The sequence below is a fragment of the Nematolebias whitei genome, chromosome 14 (assembly GCF_014905685.2).
Source record: "Nematolebias whitei isolate Nwh7 chromosome 14, NemWhi1, whole genome shotgun sequence".
NCBI classification, from domain to species: Eukaryota; Metazoa; Chordata; class Actinopteri; order Cyprinodontiformes; family Rivulidae; genus Nematolebias; species Nematolebias whitei.
In genome coordinates, this window is record NC_056511.1 from 2,428,396 (window position 1) to 2,435,577 (window position 7,182).

Here is a 7,182-nt window from a genome sequence, read left to right on the forward strand (position 1 = left end):
TGTTTTACAGATGAACTTACTCATGTTGTCTCTGCTCCAGATGTTTTCATGTTTTCTCTTCTTTATTCTGACTCCATTGTTTTTATTTGTGAGTGGCGCCATGGAAGAGGCGTTCTGGAGCCAGATCCTGATCGTCCTCTGATGTCCAGGATAATTTAACCTCACCTCTGCCTGAAGAAACTCCAGGAAGCTTTTTGAAGTGACAACAGACGACAGCAGCTGTAAACAGAAGAAATGCTTCGTGAAAAGCAGAACTTAGTCATTCCAGCTCTCGTGGAGGTCCTCCTCGTTTATCTCAGCACGTCCTGGGGATTTGACTGTTGAGATCTGAGCCGGGCCTTTGAAGGACCACAGTTACTGCTTCAAGCTTTCCTATTCTAATTTATTTTCATCATAACTCAGAAAGTGAATTAAGTGTAATAAGTGGGTTAGGACCTTATTATTTCCAGCTCCCTTCATCACGGTGACATGATCCAGGCTGCAGTTTCTCACAGATGAGGGGGTTATTGTTGTAAACTGGTTAGAGAGGCGCGACTCCCAGGTCCAAACAGCTGCGGCGTTTATGAGTCTTCACCAGGAAGTTCTGTAGGTTCCCTCTAATTCAGCGTAATAAAATCAACCCACCTGACAGTTCAGACTTTCATCTGGGCTGCTTCGGTTAAAAAAAACAAAGTTTTTTGATGAAACTTTAAAACTGCTGACTGTTTTCTGAAGACCTGCAGTAAAATCCTGATTTTCTGAACTTCTGGCTGACGTGATGTTGCTGTTGAGGCTTGAACCCACGTGCAGGCTGGAAACAAGGAACTCCAAGAGCGAGGGCGTAAAAATATTTTTAGTTTTCAAAATTAACAAAAATGCTGACAAGGCAGCCAGAAACTTACTATTTGGAGGAAGGAGAGGAAAAGGAGTCCAGATCATGCCACGGTGGAAGGAGTAACGCCTGGAGTGACTGGGATTGGATCAGCTGTTCATGAGGACGAGGAGAAACAGAAAACAGACTCGTCTCACTGGCAGTCAGTGAAGTTCAGAAACAGCTCCAAGTGTCTGATGCATCACAGCAACAACAACAACAACAACAGATTTTATAGAGTAAAGACCGAAGGCACGGTGGATCAGTTGGTAGAGCTGCTGCCTGTCAGTGAGAAGGTCGCTAGATCAAATCTCAGCCAGGGCCTTTCTGGGTGGAGTTTCCATGTTCTCTCCGGGCTGTGTGGGTTTTCTCCGGGGTACTTTGTTTCTTCCCACAGACCAAAAACATGCATGTTAGGCTGATTGGTGACTCTAAATTGTCCCTAGATGTCTCTGTGATGGACTGGAGACCTGTCCAGGTGTCCCCTGGCTCTCACAAAGTGACTGCTGGACAGGCACCAGTGACCAGAAAAGGAAGAAGCGGGTAAATTAATTGGATGGATGGATGGATGGATGGATGGATGGATGGATGGATGGATGGATGGATGGATGTTTAATCAGAGACGACATGAAGTCTGAACTAGTCCACAACCAGTGGCAGTTACTGACCCAGAACTGAATCCTGTTATTAGCCTGCTGTTAGTCTGTTGTTAGCCTGCTGTTAGTCTGTTGTTAGCCTGTTGCTAGCCTGCTGTTAGCCTGCTGTTAGCCTGTTGTTAGCCTGCTGTTAGCCTGTTGTTAGCCTGTTGCTAGCCTGCTGTTAGCCTGTTGCTAGCCTGTTGCTAGCCTGTTGCTAGCCTGTTGTTAGCCTGTTGTTAGCCTGTTGTTAGCCTGTTGCTAGCCTGTTGCTAGCCTGTTGCTAGCCTGCTGTTAGCCTGTTGCTAGCCTGTTGCTAGCCTGTTGTTAGCCTGTTGTTAGCCTGTTGTTAGCCTTTTGTTAGCCTGTTGTTAGCCTGTTGCTAGCCTGTTGCTAGCCTGTTGTTAGCCTTTTGTTAGCATGTTGCTAGCCTGTTGTTAGCCTGTTGTTAGCCTGTTTCTAGCCTGTTGTTAGCCTTTTGTTAGCTGTTGTTAGCCTGTTGCTAGCCTGTTGTTAGCCTGTTGTTAGCCTGTTGCTAGCCTGTTGTTAGCCTGTTGTTAGCCCACAGCTACAGCTGCACAAGCTAAAAGGTAAAAGTCAAACAGAGGCTGTAAGAACTTCAGCTGTGAGCAGCAAAAGGCTCTGATGGTCACACATGCTCAGTTTTCTGTTTCTAGTGTTTTATATGAAAAGATAAAAAATCTCTTTACTTCTTTACTTCCAGGTTTGAACAGAAAAATCTGGGCTCAGATTTGATGGAATGAGAGTTTGGGGGTGCGATCTTTGACCTGGAGGGTGTCGAGTGTAGTATGAACATATACTGATATATATATTCATAAATTAAACGGATTCTTTCATTTTTCTGGACTGTATATAATGTGCATTGAATTTAGAAATGTAACGTGAGACGTTAATTATCTTTGACTCACCAACGACAGTGGGTCATTTATTAACAGAATCAAAGTTTAACACATCACACATTTACATTAATTGGCAAAATATGGAAAATAACAACATGGCTAATTTTAGCAAGCTGTACAATTTTGATTAACCACACGGCGGTGGTCGGAAAACTTTACACAGACATTTCTAAAAATTATCTGGATTAATTTCTACTTGATAGAAGAATTTTAAAGATGGAAAGATGAAGTTTAGAGGGAGAAAAAGATGGATGAGGGAGAATGTTTGTGTCAGCATCAGAACGGCACTCTCCGGGTTTTCTCAGCTTCTTCCCCAGTACACTTAGGTGATAGAAATCTCTTTTACCTGGAGATGTCTCCTGGCGAAATTCCATTTAACGCACCCTTTCAGCGTCTCCGTAGGAACAGCTGTGAATCGTCCGAAGTAGTGACAGTACTTGTTCGACACAAATTCACCTCACGAGTGGACTTCACATGAGTGGAGTCCGTCAGAGTTCCACTTAGAGGTGGAAGATGTTATAATCCCATAAGACTCGGAAGAGCTCTGTGGTCATGTCAGGATTTTCCTGTTTCCCAGCACTGGAGCTGCAACGACTGAAGCCGGAGCCTGAAGCGACTGGTTCTGCTCGACACTCCTTTGAACTAGGAAGTACCGACATTTTAAAGGGCTCTATTTCCGGTTCATTTGGGAGTTTCTGATTGGTCAATATCGACCAGACAGGGGTGTGTTTTGTGACGTAAGAGGTCACTAGGAGTCAGAAAAACAGCAAGAATGTTATGGAACAGATTGAAAATGTTTTTAGAGATGGAGAGAGAAATGTTTGGACGAGTTGGCAGAAAACAGGTGCCAACAGGTGCCAGCTTCTCTATTTACGTCTGAGAGGATTTAAAAACAACACAGCTCGTTCCAACACTTGTTTGCGTTTGACTCCAACCTTGGACCAACTTACACTGCTCATTCAAAGACAGAAAATCAGAAAATGCATAATTACTCTGTAACAGACCTTAACATGAATTCTAACTTTGCATGAGGATTAAAATCATTATTACTGTTTTCACAGTTAATTAAAAATGATTAGTTCACTGCAACATCTAAAATGGTTTGAACTAAAAACACTTTGATTATCAAACATTTGTAAAACAGTAATGATAATAGAAAAAGAGAGTGTTCTTTCACTTGAATTTTCAAGAAAGAAAGTCTCAGGATGGGTCAACCTGTATTTCTGGATTCATATCAATGAAATGACAGTTTCTGTCCCATAAGGTGCCTAAGGTCAAGGTTTTGACATCAGGCCTAGTTCACTACACGAGGAAATGAAAATAAATTAAGTTTGTTGCCAAACTTCATCACTTCATCTCTGCAGTTGGAACATTTAGTGGTAGAACCTCTCCAAATCCACGTGAAGCTGTGATGGAGTCCAAAGTGTTAAAGATGTGATGGCCGTCTTTTTGTGACCCGGTTCTGCTGTGAAGTCCGACTGGCTCTACTTCAGCTGATAATGAACTTTTGGGGACACCTTTGACTGTTTTTGTGAACAGTGTCATATGGAGCTGCTTTCAGCTCTGAGACGTGCATTTTAATTTATTTTTAGTTTTTGTTCAAAGCTGCGTGAGGAGCAGCAACAAGAGACACAATCAGACGAATACAGAGTTAAATAATTATTATCAATATTATTAATGCATTATTGCATATGTCCCTTTACCTTCACCAATATCAAGGACTTCGCACATACACTGCGTACATTCACTTCATATGTCAATGTCAGGACCTTCACTTCATTTCATTTTATTTTATAGATATACTTTTTTAAATATATTTATACCGCTATAGTACAATTTAAGACAGTACCATACTTTTATTATTTCATTTTATGCTTATGTTTATTAAATGTTTTAATGTTAAATGGTTATTGTTGCACCGGGGTCTGAGAGTAATTTCAATCCTGTGTATGTTCTGTACATGTTGCAGTTTTTGACAATAAGGTGACTTTGACTTTGATTAATCTATGCACTGCCACCCTTCATCAATATGAAATATATAAATGTGTTGTCCCTCTGCCGTCTGGACCTTGGGTTCTTGTGGATTATGCTCGTTATGGTTTTAATTTCCTGATCTGAAGCAACAGGAAGTGATTTTCATTCTGCGGGGGCCGGCGGCCTGCAGGCGCCTCTGAACGGCAGGGTGGACTCATCTGTCTCCTGGCAGGTCAGGGAAAGTGTTTGGGAGAAAAATTTGGGAATTTAACGACACCGGTAAGAGCTGTAACCATGGCAACAGGCATCAAAGATGACGGTGAGATGCTCCGGAGGCGTTTAAGGACACACTCATTTACTGTCTGCCATCAAAGTGCACCGAGTTCCTGCCAGAAACCTGGTTTACTGCAAAGTGCACGATTATTTGCTTTTGTGCGTTTCATTTCGGCGTCTGAAGACTTCAGGTGATATTTCTGCACCACCGAGCCTTTTGGCTCCACCTGCATGTGGAGGTTGTTCAGCTGAAACTGGCAGGAGCAGCAGTCAGCGGTAAAACCTCAGATATGAGAGCAAAGACTGCTTTTTATAAAAATCATTCCAGCACAAAGCCTCACATCAAATCATCAAAATAAAGACTGCACTGTTGGAAAATCAAATTATTCTGCGATGAGCTGCTGAATTATATGAAGAGATTCAATCATTTCATCATTTAATAAAGTGTGATCAATCAGAAATGTTTCAAACTTCAGCCTTAATCTGAAAATCAACCTGAAAGTTGAACCATTCTGACTCTTTGATGGTAAATTATCTCAAACACTTTTAATAATCCTGTTTTCACATCAAAACCCAGATTACGAAACTGTTGTTGTTTGTTTGTTTGTTTGTTAATCTCCTGCTGTAACCTAAATGATGAGATGCATGATGGGAACAGTTAGTTCAACCATTTAAACTGTGCAAGGACTGGAAACACAACTGAAGCCCACAGTGACCAAAACAAATGACAGTCTGGTTTTAAACAGACCACATTCAGGGCAGAGCTTTGTTTACGTTGACTGTGGACCCACATTCCATCTTTACACAAAGATATGGAACAATCCTGGAGTAAACCTCAAACTGCACCACACTACACAGCAACTTTTGGATGTTTGACGTCTTATTTTGCAACGTGCAGCTTTAAACGTGCAGTCAGGGAGTGATGAGCGCAGGTGTGGTTGCCATGGTGACCCTAACGAGATGGCAGCAGCATTTCTTCAGATCTTTGTTCTTTTTAACTTCTCGTCTTCAGTTCAACATGAAAAACATTTTGTTTTCTGAGATTATTACAAACGTGTTGGAGGTTTGTCGGCAGCTGGTCATCGACGCCATCTCAGAACGTTTGGACCACATGGGCAGAACAAACTTCTCTGCTTCAGTGGTTGATTGGACTCCACGAGGACGTTAACGAACTTGTTTTAAATCCAGCAGACTCGAGTGTTTCCTCTCGCTCAAACAGAATCGATACAGACTTAATGCAAGCGGAGAAACTCCACCTTCTGCAGTTTTACACCCTCCATTAGCATGCATCAGCCCGTAGCAGCAGTGTGTGTGTGTGTGTGTGTGTGTGTGTGGGTGTGTGTGTGTGTGTGTGTGTGTGTGTGTGTGTGTGTGTGTGTGTGTGTGTGTGTGTGTGTGTGCGTGTGTGTGTGTGTGTGTGTAGCCAGGTGTCCAAATGTCCCTGTCAGCCAGCTGCCACCGAGCAGCAAAACTCTCACCAATAATTACAGCGAGAGGAGAAAATGTGTGTTTTTGCAGACAGCTGCAGACACAGAGCAAAGAAACACAAAGTTACACACACACACACACACACACATTGGCAGAACCAACCAGAGACTTTAGATCCTGAGGGATAGTTTGATGTTCAGTCCAGATGACCTGACTGAAAATTGTTGGATCGCATACCTGGATTATTGACCATGGGCTTTGTTGGTTTTGAACCAGTTTGACATGACTGTCGACGAGGAAGAGGGCCGGGTCCAGAAGAGAGGGCGTGCCAAAGACACCATCTTAGCACCAACAGAACTGGTTTGTTCCACTTTGGAGTAAGCTGTTTGGGGGAAGAATCAGTTTTGTGTTGTGTGTTTCCTTGGCTGATGAAGCCTTCTGGATGGAAGGTGAGACGTTTCAGAAAAAAAAAAGAAACTGTCCAGAGGACCTGACTGAAAATTGTTGGTTTGATGTTCAGTATTTCTCTTATAGGCAAAGTTGTCAGAGAGGCGAAATCCCAAAAGGTTCCTAGCGAGGAAGTTCCAGGAGGATTCATACAACCAGTGGGCAAGAGGTGGAAGGCAAGGGACGGCTGGAGAGATCACAAGGAGGCTCAGGAGAAACCAGGGAGGTCCAAGGCTCAGGAGGAACACAGGAGTCAGAGCTACAACACAGAGAAGTAGAAATTAATATTCAAATACACAAGGAACGATGTAGAGGCAGGAACACAACTATCGAGTGGCAGATAACACACCAGCGTCACACTGAAATCATCTACTGGCTTCTACACTCCTGCTGCTCAATAGTGGAACGGTCCTCAGGTGTGGTTCTGTTGGCCCCTCTGGTGGAGTCACTAGTGGAACGGTCCTCAGGTGTGGTTCTGTTGACCCCTCTGGTGGGGTCACTAGTGGAACGGTCCTCAGGTGTGGTTCTGTTGGCACCTCTGGTGGAGTCTTTAGTGGAACGGTCCTCAGGTGTGGTTCTGTTGGCCCCTCTGCTGGAGTCATTAGTGAAACGGTCCTCAGGTGTGGTTCTGTTGGCCCCTCTGGTGGAGTCATTA

At 43.4% G+C, this 7,182-nt stretch overlaps 1 pseudogene; it reads left to right on the forward strand.

The window, feature by feature from the left end:
* The window catches only part of LOC119420771, a 261,041-nt pseudogene that overhangs the window by 214,727 nt on the left and 39,132 nt on the right, over window positions 1–7,182 (forward strand).